The 18,534-nt window shown below is 44.3% G+C and overlaps 1 pseudogene; it reads left to right on the forward strand.

Moving 5' to 3' along the window:
- Positions 1-1,841: 1,841 nt before the first annotated feature.
- LOC115518243 lies at positions 1,842-18,173 on the forward strand (annotated as a pseudogene).
- The last annotated feature ends 361 nt before the right edge of the window (positions 18,174-18,534 follow it).

Here is an 18,534-nt window from a genome sequence, read left to right on the forward strand (position 1 = left end):
GTCACTCTTTTCTCCAGCTCTCTCTGGAAAGCAGGAGTCGTGTCTTTGTCCCACGCTAATTTGCCCTCTCCACCCCTCGCACCGCAAGCCCACTGTTTCTGAAACAACAGATGGAGGAGAAAATAGTTCCGGGATTCGTCTCATAAATCTTCCACTGACTTTCCTGGAAATTCTCTACCCTTGAGCGAGTTTGGTGTGGAAGAGCCTTAGAAGATCATTCCTGACTCATTAGCCCATTTCTACAATGTGCCAGCTGGATCATCTGAAAATTATTCAGCTACCCAGGAGGGAAGGCTTTTTGCCAAACTATAGGCTAACTCGAAGAAGTTAGTGCAATCCTGTCCGAGGCAAAGCCAAGAGAAGGCCCTTCAGAGAACCATTTCCTGGCCCTCAGAGCATCAGTGCCCCCCTGGAGTGGATTTTTTCAGAGATTCAGTCCCTGCCTGCAAACCTTCCTAAAGAAGTCTTCGGGAAGTTATCCACTGTGCTGCTGCCTTTCTGTGTATCTGGGAAGAAAGAAGTCCTATAGCTTACTATTCCTGAGGGGGTGGGTCCTGGGAAATATTATTACCCTGCCCTTTCAGACCCCCATGAACTCAATCAGGCTGACAACACAAGCCTTTAAATTTCCATGTAGGCACTCACCATTTATTTTCTGAATAACTTTTATCTCTTCTACTTTGGCCTCTTCCACGTCTAAGATTCTATCATCACTTTCTCATCGTATTTGTGTCTGTTTTTCTATCCCTTGTTAATGCTCTACTGGGCATGTCATTTTATCAATAATGACAGATTGATAAATCAGTAAGAAATTCCACCATTTATTGAACCCTTACCTGTGTCGGGCACTGTGCTGGGGGCTTACATACATTAGCTCAGGTAGGTCTCCACAGCACTGCTAAGTAGCTGTGTAATAGCCTGTTTACAATGGAGGAAACCAAGATTTAGGAAAACGAGCACTGTCAGTCACATCACGCAGTTAGAAAGTGGCCGTCAGCATTCGAACCTTGCTCTATCTGGCTCATGAGCACTCTGGCCATAGCCATTGCCCTAAAACACAGAGAGCCCAGGAAACGTAGAGTTTCTCTAATTACCAGCCACATCCGAGCACCTGCCATAGAGCTGGAGCAAGGTCCACTGTCACCAACTCTCTGAAGTCTGGTGGTGTAGACTGGGCGGCCACAACCATTTCTGCAAAAAGGCACAATATAAAAGGAATTTAAGAATTGTCAGAAACCTGGAGGCCAGAAACATGTCTAGCTCCTAACACAGAGCAGGGTGCTAAATAGGTGCCTGATGAAATGCTTTTGATGATGAAAGAGAATTCCTCAGGCAAGGGAGACAGGAGATCAGTGAAGAGTATTAAATGAAGGCCCCCAGGGAACAAAAACAGGGGTGCCATCAAAGACAAAGAGACAAGTCAGACAAACATAAAACCAGCACAAGTATGAATAGAAAAGGTGAGGCTTTAGAAGTCAGAGCCATGGGAGAAGGTCAGAGAACGTACCTGAAGTCCCTCTGCTGTCGAATCCCGTTCTTCAAATCTCTACATCTCCCTCCACCTCACTGCTAACGCTTCAGCAACATGGGCCAGTAAAGTGCCGAAACCTAATGAGGTTTGAGTTTAGCAAAATCGTTGGTGTGAATGAGGACAGACTTGGTTTTAACATATGTAGTCTCTCTGTCCTTAGCTTTCTCATCAAATATATCCATTCACCCTAACATATCGAAAGCCCAGGGCAGCACTTGCGCAGGGGACTTGAAGCTGAGGTGGCCGAGCTGTCAGGAGGGGCCTGAGTGGGCGCTTCAAGGACCCAAGATTGTCTAAAGCCACAGGGGAAATGGTGGAACATTCACCATCACCATTGCCAGAAAGAGCGATGTATGGCTTTGCTCTTTTCTTAAGCTCCCAATGTGGCTTCATACTATATCTTCTATGAGCTTTTATTTCTGAATCTTGGCTAAACTCCTTAGGCTTAACCTACTGGCCTCAAAAGTATTGGGCGTTTGCGTTGTCCGTCTACCTCCTCATTACTATAGTAATCGGTTACATACTCTTGTTGGGAATAAACATGATGAGTACCTCTCAGCTCAACTCCACTCATGCCATCACAGATAACTAGGCTAAAAATCAACAGCAGAAGAAATACGAAGAAGAGGCCATCCCAACATTAAGAGATATTCCTATTAGTGAAGTAAGCCAAAAATTCTTTCTTGCAGGCAAAGAACTTCGCACCAAAAAACGAAATTGTATGTAGACTAACAACAAGCATTTATTATAAAAGTTTTTGATGTAATAATTTCGACCATAATGATTTTGAATATCTCTCTTATTAAAACCCGATATCGAAATGTAAAAAAATAAGTTGAACCTCTCTTAGATTCAGTTCCGTGATGATCGTTCAAGGCTCAGCTTGTCCCCTTCCGAGGAGCCAACCTGCCCTCTTGCCCATAGGGACTTCTCTCTCCTCTAAAACACTTACCTTCTGCCCGCCTCACGGAGGGGAGCCCTGTCATCCTCACCTCAGTAAAAAGCAACTCTTACCACGAATTGCTCAAGCTGAGACCCCAACATCCTTGGTTTGTCATTTCCCATCCACGGTTACATCAATCTGTCAGCAAGCCATGCCAACCACACCTTCAAAACATATCCCAGTGTGCACCCTTCCCCCATCCCGTGCCGTTCCCACCACCAACACTCTCTGGGACTCCTGCAGTGGCCTCGCAGCCAGCCTCCCTGCCTCCACTTGGATGTTCCTCTGCTATTTCTCCACACAGCAGCCAGAGTGAGATTTTCAAAATAAATCGGGCCATATCATTCTTCTGCTTCACCACATCTAAACTTAAATCTAAAACTTCCTACCTGAGGCTACAAGGCTGTATCTGATCTGGGGCTCCCATACGCCCATGGCAACCTCTCTGACTTATCTGCCTCCTCCTATATATACCCTGCAGGTAAATGGACCTTCTTTGTGTTTCTCCAGTCACTAGGCTTGTTCCATCCTTGGGGCACTGAACTTGCTGGTCTCTTCACCTAGACACTTCTGGTCCCAGATCGTCCCAGGGTTAACTCTTCTGTGATTCAGATCTCAGTTTCGCTGTTCCCTCCTCAGAAAATCAACACATTCTCCTTGTCTATACCACCAATCCAAAATAGCTGATGAAACACTTTCAGATCCATCGCCATTTCATTTCTGTCATAGTACCTATTACTAGGTTGTTCTTGATTGCTGACTTGTTTACATAATTGCCAACCACATCTTCCATACCTGCATAATTAGAATGTAGGCTTCATTATATACCCTATGCCACACTATTTCCCCAGTGCCTAGGAAAGCGCTCTGTAAATATTTACTGGATACATTCATGTAGTACGATGTAAGTTTTCCTAACTAGGAAATGGTGCTACTAATACATAAAGGCTAGCGTGTTTCAGAGGAGAAAGAAAGCAGTGTGCAATGGCTGTGTCACGGGGGCCACATGGAGGTGAGACAAGCTGAGCCATGCAGCGGGAGTAGAAGCTGAGCAGTGAGAGGGAACAGGTCATGCATATCTGGCCAGGGATACGGCACAAGGACAATGTCCTCAATACACAGTAAGAAGCAGTAAGGTCTGGACACAAACCTAGGCAGCCCAACTCCAAATACTCCAAGCTCCAACTCCTGGTAAGCTGAGGAATTCTGTATTCATTCAGACCTGAGATGATGACCTACACAAAAGTGAGGCTGGAATGGAAATTGAGTGGAAATGAAAAGGAGGGAAAATGAGAGGGATGTTATAGAGAAGAGGGGAAGAGGCAGCAAGTTATTTTACTATAATTAAACAGAGCAGAAATAAGTTAGAAGTAGCAGAAAGAATCAGAGATGAATTTGAAAATGAAAAATAAACTTTAAAAACTGGAGAAAATGGTAGTGCTATTGATTGTAAAGAGGGAGATCCAGATTATGTGGGAAGGTGGGTCAGATTTTAATAGAGTTGAGGCTGAGAAGGTGGCAGGGGCTTCTAATAGAAGTATCTAGGAAGCCATGGGAAATGTGGACTGATGTCTGGTGACATGACAGCCAGAGAAATGTGTCCCTGAGTCATCTAAACAGGAATCACAGACGATGTTGTGATATATTCCAAGAGAGGGGAAGACTGAAGAGACTGTCCCTATGTCCCTCTGTTCAGCTGCTGCCTTCCAGTTTCAGGAAGGGGAGACCTGCCCCAAGGTAGAGGTGGAGGTGGATCCCAAGCATCCTCCCAGAAGCACAGAGCAGCATGTTAGAGCACTAGGGAATTGGAGAGTCTATGACGTGGGAAAATATGATCCAGGTGCTGGTGCCCAAAGCAGGCAGGGCACACGTATCAGGAAGTTGAAAAGGTAGAAACCATTGGAGACTCATTGAGGAGGGAATGAGAATTTGGTCCAGAAATGGGGACAGATAGAAGAAGGGAGGGAAGCCAAGGGGGATATACATTATTTATGGTAAAAGACCCCAGGGGGTAGAGTCCAGTGGCCAAAGGATAAAGTGGCCAAATGTAACCAGAGTGTCCTGTGTTTCAAGGAGGTCAAGAAGAATAAAGTCTAAGAAAAGGTAATCAGGCTTTCCAATCGGTGAATTTACATTGACTATTTGGGAACAATTTCAGTCGAGTGTCGGGACAGAAACCAGATCACTTGGGTTTATGGGTAGGAAATAGAAATCCCAGATGCACAGAATTGGCTCAAGAGGAAGAATTGCAATAACTTTTTTTTTTTTAATACTCTTCTTTAGTGGATGAAGTCATGAGCTCAAAGAGAAGAAATGGAGGTGGGGGGTCAGAGGAACAGAGAAACGTTGGCATAGGTGCTATGAAGACAGTATAGACGATAAACTTTCAGGTGTGGTGGTTATTCAAAAAGTGAAAAATGCTGAATGCAGTCATTTGTTCACTCAGTAAATACTTTCTGGGCATTGTCTTAGGCAAAAAGATAAGGCCATGAATAAGACAGTAGCCCATGCCCTTAAGTAGCTTGCGGTGGTGGGTGGTCAGGGCAGCCATGATCATGCTCATGATTGCTCTTGTGTAAGACTTCATATTTGGAAAAGTACTTTCACGTTCCCTTATTTCATTCAAACCAGACATGCTTCCTTTGAGGTCAATGTAGGGAAATTCACTTTGCAAAAAGAGTCAAACTAAGGCTGAGACATTAGAAGGCATGTTAAAGGCTCCAGAGCTAGTTACTAGGAATGTAAAAATGACAGCTCTTGTTTCTGGACTTAGAAACGACAAACAGAGGACTGGATGGACAGAAATACCTATTTTGGGCATCTCTTTTCTGCACTCTCTCCTCCCTCCCCTCTTTAAGTCAGATGAAGTCTTCTTATATCTAATTTCTCCATCTGGGCTTAGCTCCAGCTTTGAAATGCAATTCAAGTCTAATACTCAACATTGGATTTGCATGTGGCCAAAGATAGCAGCCATCGTTTTTATTTTTTTATTAAAGTTTACTTATTTCTTTTGAGAGAGAAAGAGAAAGAAATTGGAGGAGGGGCAGAAAGAGAGGGAGAGAGAGAGAATCTCGAACAGGATCCACACTGTCAGTGCAGAGCCTGAGGCAGGACTTGAACTCACAGACTGGGAGAACATGACCTGAGTCAAAATCAAGAGTCAGATGCTCAATGGACGGAGCCACTCAGGCACTCCAGTAGCCATCAGTTTTTAGATGAACAATGCGTAGTAGACAATTTTAGGTACATTAACTCAAATCCTCAAGAATCCAGCCATCCCCTAGGATTTCCTTGTTCCTTGACCTCTAGTGAACTTGGCTTGAACCTCAATTCTAAAAACCATGGAAGTTCCAAGCCCTTCCCTCAATTTCCATGAATTCCCAGAGCATTAGTCTAATCTTTTACCTGGTTTACATCCACATGTGCTATCTCCTCTTTGATCCCAAACGGAAATCCAGCCCCATTCACGTGTTTCTAGAACCAATCTGGTGAGTTTAATCAAATTTATAGATTTGCTAGGGGGCAAGAAAAGGGCTTGAGGAAATGTCTAACTGAACAATATAGAGCCCTCCACCATCTCCCTATCTCCGCTCTCTCCTCCTTTCCCTTTCCCTTTTTCCTTATAAGCTAAGTCAAATCCTCCTCGTATTGCCTGCAATTGAGTGTATTAATCACATCAGGTGTCTTGAGCTTGCCCTTAGGGGTCTTACCCTCGCCCCGGTATTCCTTCCAGACAAATACAGTGTTCTCTACAAGAGAAGCTAAGGCAAATAAAATGTCTACATCTGGTGACATCTGTAATAACCCTCTGAAACACACGTTATTATTATTTTCATTTTGTAGAAGAAGAACCTGATGTACAATAAATCCAAAGCCTCTGCCCACATTTTCGTAGTTGGTTAAGTAGTAAGTCCAGATTGCAGCTGAGATCTGACTTTGAAGTCCATGTGTTTTGCAAGACACCGTGATCTGGAGGTTATCTCAGGAGGGTCTAGATGAAGGACCAAATCTTGAAGAAAGGGAAATGGGGAAAGGCCATTTTCTTCCATATTCAGGAAGAAAGTGTCAAGCAGAAAATCATGCCTGCAGAAGAATTTCCCTGCGCATACTCCAGTGAGAATAATGCCTAGAACACCCAAATTATTATTTGAGTCTGCTACAGATCCGTCTGTAACTTTAAAATCTGACAGAGGAGTTTATCTTGATGTGATGGTTATCCCAAGCACCCGAAGTACTTAGACCTTAACATTATCCACTTTAGAAAATTGCAGTGTGACAACACGGATGGACCTTGAGGACATTATGCTAAGCGAGATGTCAGATGGAGAATGCCAAATATTGCATATCGCTTATATGTGGAATCTTAAAAAAAAAAAAAAAAACCAACTTGTAATAACAGAGTAAAATTATGGTTACCAGGGGATGGAGGGTGGCGGGACGGGACAGATGCTGATCAAGGGTACAAATTTGCAATGTGCTAGAGATCTAATGTACAATATAGTGAATGCAGACAACAATGATGTATTGTAATCATCAAACTTGCTTAAGAAACTGTCTTAATTATTCGAACCACTGAGATGATAATTATGTGACCTGAGAGTCGCTTATAATTAATTGCTACAGTGGCAACCATGCTGTAATATACAAATGTATCCGATCAGCATGTTGTGTGCTTTAAGTTTACACGATGTGATACGTCAGATATATTTCAATTATAGAAAAAAGGAAAGAAAATTACCGCGGAGACTAACCCCAAGAAAAATGAAGTCATGACTGAGAAAGCATCATTTAAAAGATCCAGAGGCTGACCATACTGGATTTAACATGGGGAATGAATCACCTTGCCTCAGGACTCTCTTCCTACTGATGCCGTGAACCTAATTGTTTATGAGCATCGGCCTCACCTAACTGATGTGTTTGCAATACGTTGCCTGGCAGAATAGAGCCCCGAAATTAGGTCTATACAAATAGGGTGAGCTATTGCATCTGACTTCTTGGTTTAACAAAAATTGTAGAAACACATCCTAAGGGGATTCCCCCTTCTCATCACCCCGTACGCTTTCCAAAAGATCTATCATCATCACCACTGTTTAAGAGAGTCCGTGCGTGGGCTGGGCACTATCCATCCACCTAAGGACGAGGAAAAGCAGGGCTGTTACCTTCACAGAACTTCTAATGTAGTGGGAACGATCTTGTTTTTAAAAATCACAGCAATAAATGTATAATTGCACTAGCAAATTCTAAATACTTTCATTGATTTATTTGATTCTCATAACCCTAAAAAGTAGGAAGTATTACCTTCATTTTATGGAAGAGTAAATTGGGGTTCAGAGAGATTAAGTGATCAGTGTAAGGTTACATGGAATTGCTATTTGATCTACATCAGTCCAAGTTCAAAGCTATCCCTCTGCCTTCTTGAAACACTAAAAAAAGAAGGACCTCACTTGAGCGTTTTGACATTGAATCATGACACATTAGGTCATATTACTCTGGGGTTTTTTTAAGTTTTTATTTTAATTTCCGTCAGCTAACATACAGTGTTATACTAGTTTCACGTGTACAATATAGTGATTCAGCACTTCCATACATCACCCAGTGATCATCACAAGTGCCCTCCTTAGTCCCCATTGCCTGTTTAACCCAACCCCCCTCCCCCCTGGTAACGATCAGTTCTCTATAATTAAGAGTCTATTTCTTGATTCCTCTCTGTCTCTCTGTCTCTCTGTCTCTCTCTCTCTCCCTCTCTCCCTCTCTCCCTCTCTCCCTCTCTTTCTCTCTCTGTTAAGTAATTTCTACACCCAACATGGGTCTTGAACTCATAACCCCAAGACCAAGAGTTGCATGTTCCAATGACTGATCCAGATAGCCACCCCTATTTTGTTTCTTAAATTCCACATGTGAGCAGTATACTCTCTAGCTCCATGAAGAAAATGTGGTACAGGGATGCCTGGGTGGCTCAGTCGGTTAAGCATCTGACTTGGGCTCAGGTCATGATCTCACAGTCTGTGAGTTCGAGCCTAGCGTTGGGCTCTGTGCTGACAGCTCAGAACCTGAACCTGCTTCGAATTCTGTGTCTCCCTCTCTCTCTGCTCCTCCCCTGCTCATGCTTGCGCTCTCTCTCTCTCTCTCTCTCTCTCTCCTTCAAAAATAAGTAAAAACATTTTAAAAAAAATTTTTTAAAGAAAATGTGGTACATATATACAGGAGAATATTACTCAGCCATGAAAAAGAATGAAATCTTGCCATTTGCGGGTCATGTTACTCTGTTAAAGTGATAATATGAGGCAGGAGGGATGATTACCTCTTGAGTTTTGTGGAACCTTCCTGGGGACATCCTTACAGTTTCGGCTGTCACATTCCACGAGATTATGGATATGAACAACTCCTTGGATTTTTCTTATCCTGAGCTCTCAGAGATGATGTTAGCACCTGACTGGCTCAGTCAGCAGAGCATGCAACTCTTGATCTTGGGGTTATCGGTTTGAGCCCCACATTCAGTGTAGAGATTACTTAAAAATAAAATCTTTTCTTAAAAAGGGGAGTGGGATGCTTTTAGAACCTACTTTTGATTATTTCCTTGTTTGTTCATCATGTGATTGTTATCCTAGTTTATTTGATTATTTAATAATTGTCCTTGATTATTCTCAACCAGAAAATGACCAAAATTCTTAGCATGATAGGTCCCTACGACCTCACCCCTTTCATTCCCTCTCTAGCTCCCAAGCTGGAGCATTCCCCTCTTTTTAAGATCCTGTCTTCTCATTTAATTGCTTTAGAAACTTTTTTTTGTCCTGCATAATACCTGCATAAACATATTGCAGGTATTTCCTCCTTTGCAATCTCACCTTTGTTAAAGCTCTTAAGGTGTTTGTGCCTCGGCAGGTGAACCCTGAGTTTCTCTAGGTAAGAACCATGTCATATCCATCAACACAATTCTAGCGGCTAAGAACAGGCACACAGTATGACCTTGATAAATGCTCGGTGGATGAAAGTATGGATGAGTAAATGTGTGACTGAACATCCCGTAACTTAGGGCTCTAACATTCCAGGAGAGGCATAATTTCAAATTCCTCACAAGCCGTTTCATTTAAGTAGCTCAATAACTAGCATCACAGACTATCAGCTCTGGAAGGTTCCTGAAATAACCTCTTCCAACACTTGTATTTTATATATGAAGAGCTGGGTTTTGCAGAGAAGACTTGCCCAAGGTCATGTCTTCATTACTCTTCACCTGCCCCACAATCACTCTTGGTTGCAGGGGCTTCATTCTTCTTTTGAGCTCAAATGCAACCCCAAGACTTTTTTTTTTTTTAATTAAAATTAATGGCTGATCTACAAAGGAGCCTGTTAGTGTCACAATTACCCAGGGACCTTGAGAGACACTCTGGCGGGTGGAAGGGGGCAGAGGCAATGAGGTCATCCGGTGTCTGTATTTATCAATAGGGATCTTAGTTCCTTCCTTCCATGAGGACTCTCTGCATTTAATGGGGAATTTTAAAAGCTTGTGGTTTGCAATAAGATCCATCACTGTGGCTTCAGTCAGGTCTATTGTTCCTTGCTGCTCACTACACGTACAAAGTGGGACTCAAACAAATGTGGGTTGATATTGAATAAATATACATACGGCATCGGTAACCTACAATTAGCTCAATCATAGATAGTGCAACTAATACTCAACCGTGAATTGTAGCCAAGAACCTGGCAGTCTCACCCCTAAAATTATGATAGTGTTGAATTCTTTACCAAGAGGTTTTACCTTTAAAGAAACATGCAAAAAATGTAATTCTCCTGCTTATCGCTCAAGAAGCACCCAGACTTCACTGGCCTGCCCGTGGTTCTTTGTTGGCTCTTCCCTTTAGAAAGCAATACCACATTTTGTTTACCCATGCATGTCAGTAGACATTTGGGTTGTTTCCCCTTTTTGGCTGTGGTGAATACCACTCCTTAGGAGCTCAGGTATATCAGGTAGGTCCCTTCTGAAGAGCTGGGCAGGAAGTCCCAACCAACTCCCACTTATTTTTACTGGCCACCCTTAACTGCAAGGGAGATTGGTGAGCACATTTTGTCTGAACTTTCCTCCAAGATAGTTTATCTGGAGGCTAAAGGACTGTATCCCCAGAAAGCCCATTCCTGTAGAAGATGGACGTGTTCAGGCCTGAACTTATATTTTTCTGAGCATTTTCACATATCTACCCTCTCATCTCCAGAGCTACATTTGCAATGACCTGTTTAACATCCCCGCTCGGATAGTCGCTGGCATTTTAACTCAACAGATCAGAAAAGGTAATTACCCTGTAACTCCTCCCCACCCACCAAATAGCTCTTCCTCATTTCAAGTCAAATAGGCTTTCTTTAAGTAACCTTAAAGTATCAGGTACAAATATGATCATTCGTATTGTGAAGCTCCAAAAAAGAGATATGGATGAGAATACTTTTCAAAAGTATTTGTCCGTGGACCCCTTTTTTTCTTTTAGGGGACGCTTCTTGGGATAAGTGTGCTGAGCAATGTATTCTGGGAAATAGCCATCAAGTGCGGGAATTCATAAACGTCAAGGCTCTCTTACCTTTGGTGCTTTTCGAGTCACCTCGACTCTGTCTCCCAAAGTCTCTCATCTCTGCTTTCCTTCCCTTCTCTCCTGCTAAATTAGTTAATCAAGGTGGTCATTAGACTGAAGTGGTCCTAATAGCTTAGCAGCCACCAACATCAACAAACCAAAACTGAAGCCTGTAAAGCCTCAAGGTTACTCAGTGGGAACCTAAGGACAACCAATCACAAATGGCCACCTAGGCTTTTCCAAGTAGGGCAAACGTTTGAGCTATAGCTAATCAATAACTTCATTGTTTTGCATTCGCCTTTGGTCTATGAGAGTCTCTTTGTGCTCTGGTCAGAAGAGCGCCCTTAACCCCTTCTGTTTCCTGCTGCCCTCTTCAAACCAATCTTTAAAAGTTTTTTTTAATGTTTATTTCTTTTTGACAGAGAGAGAGAGACCAAGCATGAGTGGGGGAGGGGCAGAGAGTGAGGGACACACAGAATCCAAAGCAGTCTCCAGGCTCCGAGCTGTCAGCACAGAGCCCAATGCGGGGCTCGAACTCACGGACCGCGAGATCATGACCTGAGCCGAAGTCGGACACTCAACCGCCTGAGCCGCCGAGGCACCCCCAGATCAATTTCTGTTCAAACAAGCTCTTAAAAGTTTTAATGTACCTCAGTTTATCTTTCAGCACTGCCTTTCATTTCTAAGGCTACCAGACCACCTTTCCCAATGTGACTTGTCTCCCTGACCTAGGGCATTTGCCTTGTTCGTTCGTTCCACACCAGCGGTTGTGCTGGGCACTAGGGACGCAACAGTGAATAAAGGAGCCGTGGTCCCTGTCTTCTTCACGGATCATGTTGCTTATGGTCCAAAAGACATGGAGAGACAGGCCTACATCAAGTAATCACACAGCAAGAGGAAGATGACAACTGTGAGGAACACTGCAGAGAAGAACATGATGCTATGTGGCTCTCTGGGAAAGTCCCTAAGGAGAGATGTTTGAGCCTAGAGCGCCTGGCTGCTTGGGAACTCATTAGGCAAATGGAAGGAAGAGTTTATCAGGGAGAGCTGGGGCAGGAGGAAGTCTCTCGAGGACAGGACCTGCAGGTCACAGTGAACCGCAGTGAGGGAGATGAGCCAAAGGGAGCAAAAGAGACGGTTGGGGGGTGGGGGACAGGGGGGCCTTGAAGGCCTTGTTAAGAATTTGTACCTTTAGCCTTCAAGCCGAGGGGTGATTTATCGTTGTGTCTGTTTTTGAAAAGTTGGTTTCATGTGCTGTGTGGATTGACATGGGACTGTAGAGAGGCAAAGGTGGATGCACAAAGACCAGATAGAAGTCCCTGCAAGCAGCCACGCAGATGATGGTGGTGGCGGTGGTGGCGGTGGCTTGGGCCAGATGGCCATGGAGAAATGTTGACAGATTCGATGGTATTTCAGAGGGTGGGTCAACAGGACATTGGTTTGTATTGGACGAGGCTACCTGGGGGTAGATCTTTCTTCCCTGAGGACAAAAATCTCCACTATTTCTTGCTTCCCTGAGCCTAACTACAGACCCTGCATTTAGTAGGAGAGGGCCAGCAGGTTTGCTGAACTGATTGGCTTTGGATATTTGCATAAAAGAGCAAAGGTTTGAGGAAAGCCAGTCTAACAGGGGCAGTTGTGATGCAAAAAGGAAGGGACAAATCCCACCCTCCTTTACCTTCCCAGAGTGAGTTAATAGGATTGCAGGGAGGAACACGCCTGGGCCCAGCGTGGGAACTCAAAAGGCAACTGTAATTCTCCCCTGTCTCTACCTGAGGGCACAGGGACAGAACCTTTCCGTGGCCGAAATGGAACTGTATAATCAACACTGTCCTCATGCACTGTCCAGAGAGCTGGACGGGCCTCTGTCGAGCCATGTGGCTCTACCAGGAAGAGAAAGGTTTGAAGCCCTATTCCAAATTAACATTTTGCAACGAAAAGCCCTTGCTGGGCCACCTCAATTAACTCGATGAATTGGTGCTCTTAGATGTGAGTGGCTGTGCCTGCAAATTGGAAAAAATTACCAAACCCAAAACACAATGATCCAAACAGCTTTTAGATTCGTTGTAGTTCAAAACGCTCAACGTGAGACCTCCAGACAATATTCGTCGTGATCCACAACTCTTGAGAAGACTGGGAGTAAAGGATCATCTCACCACAGTCGTAAACAGAGTGACATTCTGTCAGAGATGCTGAAGAAAGTTCCAGACTCAGAGGTCAAGGATTGCCATTTTTTTCAATGCTAAAGCAATTATATGCCAGAAACAGAGGGCGCCTTGTCCTCAGTGGTCCCCTTCTTCGCTCTAAGGAGCCCTGGTGTTTTCCCCAAATCTTTGTCCCTGACCCCACACCATAATTACAGCTAACCCGAGAGTTTTCCAGAGTTCAATGGCTCTCGCCTCAGTGACAGACTTAGAAATAGAGAAGTATTTTCTCGGAAACACAACAATGTTACCAACATCTATGATGCTCTGTAAGTGATTAGATAATACAAGAATGGGGGTGGTTTGGGGAAATTACAAAATGGTAACTGGTTGTGGGATAACAACCAGGAGGAAAAGAGAACGCCTGAGGGGAATTGCTAAATCAGAGCTTTTTTTTTTTTTTTTTTCCTTTAGCTGTTGCCCTGCATTTTCATTAGTGGCTGCCTGGGGCTGAGAAGGCCACAGGCCTAATTATACCTGTGGACATCACACCACATAATAGAAGCATTAACATGGTGCCCAGTGACCTGCCAGAGAGCCCCTTCCCACCAGCCAGAAGGTTCTCAAACCAATCAAATGCAAAAGGTCATGAAATTTGGATGACATTAAAGAATTATTGTTAGGATTTTTTAGGTGTGATAATGATATTGCGGTTACGTTTAAGAAAGACAGGAAGAGTCCATAGCTCTCAGAGATAAGGTTCGAAGTAGTTACCAGTGAAAAAATATGATGCCTGGGATCTTGGTCAAGAAAGTCCTGTTGGGGGCAGGGGAAAGGGTGGAGAATTAAGGAAGCATACTCAGGCTTGAATTGATAATTGCTGATGCCTCGTGATGGGAGGATGGGGCCAGTAGACAATGCTCTCTTTATGCGTGTATGTTTTTGGAACTTTCCATGATAAAAGTTTCAAAACACCACAAGCATTTTCTCTTTGTTGGTTTTTTTTTTTTTTCAGAGACCCCTAAGAAAGCCAAGCTCTTGATAGCAAGAAACCCTTTTCTCGAAGCCAAGAAATCAATATAAACATGCGAGTGTTATCACATGTTCTTTGTGCTTCTAACACATGAAACATTGAACTCTTTGCCTACAGAGGAAGGGAAAGCTAGGAATGAGGTTGAGATCCTCTCTTCACTCCATAAAACCATGAGTCACATCAACACATTTTCCTCACTTCTAGTCACATGTGCCCATGACCTGCCAGATGTTAGCCAACTGATTAGTTTCAGAAGAATTTTTAAAATTCTACTATTGTCATCATCAGGCACAAGTCCCTGTGGGTAATACACTCTAAAGAGGAACAAAACTGAGATCTGGTTATAAATTCTGTGTTCAGGGGTGCCTGGATGGCTCAGTCGGTTAAGCGGCCAACTTTGGCTCAGGTCATGATCTCATGGTTGAAGACTCGAGCCCCACCTGAGGCTCTGTGCTATTCTGTCAGCACAGAGCCTGCTTTGGACTCTATGTCTCCCTCTCTCTCTGTCCCTCCCCTGCTCATGCTCTGCCTCTCTCTCAAAAATAAGTAAACAATAAGAAATTTTTTAAATAAATTCTGTGTTCAAAAATAGCTTCTCCTCAGAGGCCATGTCCATAATCTCCCTTCAAAACCTCCCACTTGGGGCGTAAGGACTTCTCTGCCCAGGAATCTGGCTTTTGAGGTTCCCCTTTGATAGCTCATTTCTCAGCTGCTTTTGACTCCCTCCATTCATGGCAAGAAACTAAGACTGTTCTTTGGGAATTTTCCTCCCACCCTCTGGTTTCTTCTTCTTGTGCAGAGAACACAGGGTAATATCCTTTAGAGCCTCCTGCTATAGCTCCTATTCAAGTAGGGCACTCGTCCCCTGTTGACTCTGGTGTTCTCACCAATCAAACCAAGCAAGATCACAAAGTATCCATGTCATAACTTCTGTGAGCCCAGAACTATCTTAAGTCCTGAAATAGAAGAATGAGAGAGACAGAGACAAAGGGGGGAGGGAGAGAGGAAGGAAGGAAGGAGGGAGGGAGGGAGGGAGGTAGGGAGGAAGGAAGGAAGGAGGGAGGAAGGAAGGAAGGAGAGAAGGGAGGGTAGAAGGGAAGAAGGGAGGAAGGAAGGAAGGAGAGGAGGGAGGGGAGGAGAGGAGGGAGGGAGAAGAAAGGGAGGGAAGGAAGGAGGGAGGGAAAGGGGAAAAGAGAGAACGAAGGGAGGAAGGAAGGAAGGAGAGGAGGGAGGGGAGGAGAGGAGGGAGGGAGAAAAAGGGAGGGAAGGAAGGAGGGAGGGAAAGGGGAAAAGAGAGAACAAAGGGAAGGGGAGGAGGGAGAAAAGGAAGGAAAGAGCGAAAGAAAGAAAAGCAATGACTTCCTGATTAACTATCTTCCATGACTTTCAGACATGAGACTATGTTTCTCCAGAACATACTCTCCTTGGATTGACTAATGGAGAACTTCAAGAGAGAAAGAACGGAGGCTGAGTTTCAAAGTTTGTCTTTTCTTTTTCTCTTTTCATCTTCAATCGCCTTGGGTTCAGAAGGCTATTTCTATAAGCTGCATCATCTGGACCTGGACCATCTGGTGGAGGCAGCATCCATGCTTGATGATTCAATTTGCTCAGTGGGTGACTAGATAGTCTTAAAAGCCCTCTGTGTCAGCACAGGTCGTTTGTCTATATCAGAGGCAGAAGGAAGCCCTTCAGCCTCCCCGAATCACCCTAGAATGCTCTCCCAGATGGACTGGATGCTGTGATTTGTCATGAGAAATTGAACATCACCTGGTAAAGTTCTTCCTGAACAATGGGTCCAGATGTCAGGTTGAAAAATGTCCCTTGTGCTTGTTTCATTTTAAAGCGTGTGGTTAAAAGAACTTGGCGTGATTTATTTGTTGGTTGGGGGCATGGCAGAGTAGAGGGAAGGGGCAAAAATTATAGGACAATTTAAAACAACCGATTTTGTTTGGCACTCCTTGGTGGGAACTTGAAATCAAATACAGTAGCAGAGTCATCTGTCAAGGGCAACTTGCTCTGATGTCCAAGAGAACCTCCTTAAAAACCCATAAGTCATCAATGTAAGAAATACATGACATTTTTGTTCTTTCTGTTCTTCATGTCTTGGGGATAGAAGAGGCAAGGAACGGTACCTTGGATTGTAAATCGTGGCAAATGGCTGTTAAATCTGAGACGAGGTGCATAGGTCGCTCACGTGTTCAGCATTGTTCATTTCCAGCTCTCTCTCCTCCCAGCCCTCACCTCCCAGACCACTCACCCCACAGGCTTGTTTTCACCTTCATTTATCTTGGTAAAGATGAGTTAATGTAAAATTGTTACGGCTTAAAAGAATTGCAAAGAAATGGTCAACTGAAAGATTAAATGTGGCCCTGCCCCCCCACCCCCCGCCTTTTTGGTTTCGTGATAAAACTAAGTCATAAATGAGAGAGAAGGAAAGGAATTAAATCAGACCAGCACATTTTTGGTCTCATACGGAAAAAAAAAATACATAATTTCTGTGAACGTGACTTGACATAGGCGTCTGTTAGGGAGATCTTTAATAACTCAATAGCTCAGCTAAGAAGATGAACTCCAGCCTATGTCTATTCCCTGAACCTAGAAGAAGTCAGGATTATAAAAGCTTAGCTAGGTTATAGAAGGGAAATTGCAAAGTTGCTTTATTTTGTAAGACACCAACCTAAATGTGGGCTTGAGTCCTATTTAGAGAGAGTGTGTGTGTGAGTTTGTGTGTGTGTGTGTGTGTGTGTGTGTGTGTGTGTTTGCATGTTAGGGGAATGTATGGAGTGTGGTATAAGGAGTTGGATCACCCGGGGCGCCTGGGGTGGCTCAGTGAGTGAAGTGTCTGACTTCAGCTCAAGTCATGATCGCATGGTCTGTGAGTTCAAGCCCTGCATCAGGCTCTGTGCTGACAGCTCAGAGCTCAGAGCCTGGAGCCTGCTTTGGATTCTGTGTCTCCCTCTCTCTCTGCACCTCCCCCATTCATGCACGCTCTCTCTCTCTCTCTCTCTCTCAAAAATAAAATAAACGTTGAAAATTTTTTTAAAAAGAAGTTGGATCACTCTTGGGGCACCTGGGTGGCTCGGTTAGTTAAGCACCCAACTCTTGGCATCGACTCAGGTTGTGACCTCTCAGGCTCAGGCTCTACACAGAGCATGGAATCTGCTTGGGATTCTCTCTCCCTCTCTCTCTGCCCCTCTCACACTCGTTCTGTATCTCAAAAATAAATGAATAAAATAAAATAAAAAAGGAAGTTGGATCACCCTGGCCAGGCCCTGGCCTTTTCCACTATGTGTAGCCGGAGCCCTTCTACCTGGATGCAAAGTTTCCACGCAGTTCTGGAAAGTGTGCTCCCGGAGGCTGTCGGCTCTGGCTACCTGGGTCCCTGCTGCATTCAGTCCTGGACATGGTGAAGCCTGGAATCCAGGAGGAGCTGTTCCTGGGTGCAGGAGCACACTCTTTCTGCAGTGTCAGAGGGCACAGAGCTATTACACCTGCCCAGGGGCACAGTGAGGGTCAGGCTAACTCTATCTGAAAACCTATTTTCGCAGAGGGGAAAAAAGTTATTTTAGTCCAGACACTGACACGTTGATTTACATCAGTTCTGGCAGGAAACTGGCAGGAGAGTAAGTTTTTACAAATGAACAGTGGATGCTGTGGCCCTTAAAATGGCCTATAGCCATCCGTCATTCACAGCCTCTGCGTCTAAATGTGGCGTCCCCAGGGGCAGGAACCTTGCAGAGATTTCGTTTTTACATGTGATTATTCAGGTTCTCTGAGAATGGCAAGAGGTCAAAGGGAGTCAAAATGGTGGGCGGAAAGGAATGGAAATAAATTCAAAACACAGATGAAACCAGAGCACGAGCTGGTGGATGAATGCTGGGTCGCCCTCCGAGTCCAGGGCGTAGAATCACAGTGGCCAGCGGCCCTCCCGGGAGCAGAGCAGCCAGCAGCCCCACTGATGGCCTAGTCTTCTCCTCAAGACCAGGAAGACTCCAGTCATGGAGTCTTCTATGCTTGAGGTCAAGGAGAAAAGCACAGTCGTCTAAAACTTATTCTTCCTTCCCTCCTTTGTTCTGGATGCTCTCCATGTCCTATTTAGCAAGATCCCAAGAGATTAGCCAGAAATCCCAAATTCTGGTCTCTTCATTTAGGGATAAATAGAACGGTCAAGATGACCAGACTTCGCATGTCAACCTCTTAGAACCTTTTGTCCTCATCAGGGAAAACAAAATAATAGCAGATGCTTACTTGGTAAGCATAATCATTGCCAAGAGAGTTGGACTGGAGGAATATTTTATCAAGATATTATAGCGCATGAAGCAGGGGGT

Source organism: Lynx canadensis, chromosome A1, assembly GCF_007474595.2.
Source record: "Lynx canadensis isolate LIC74 chromosome A1, mLynCan4.pri.v2, whole genome shotgun sequence".
Lineage (NCBI taxonomy): Eukaryota > Metazoa > Chordata > Mammalia > Carnivora > Felidae > Lynx > Lynx canadensis.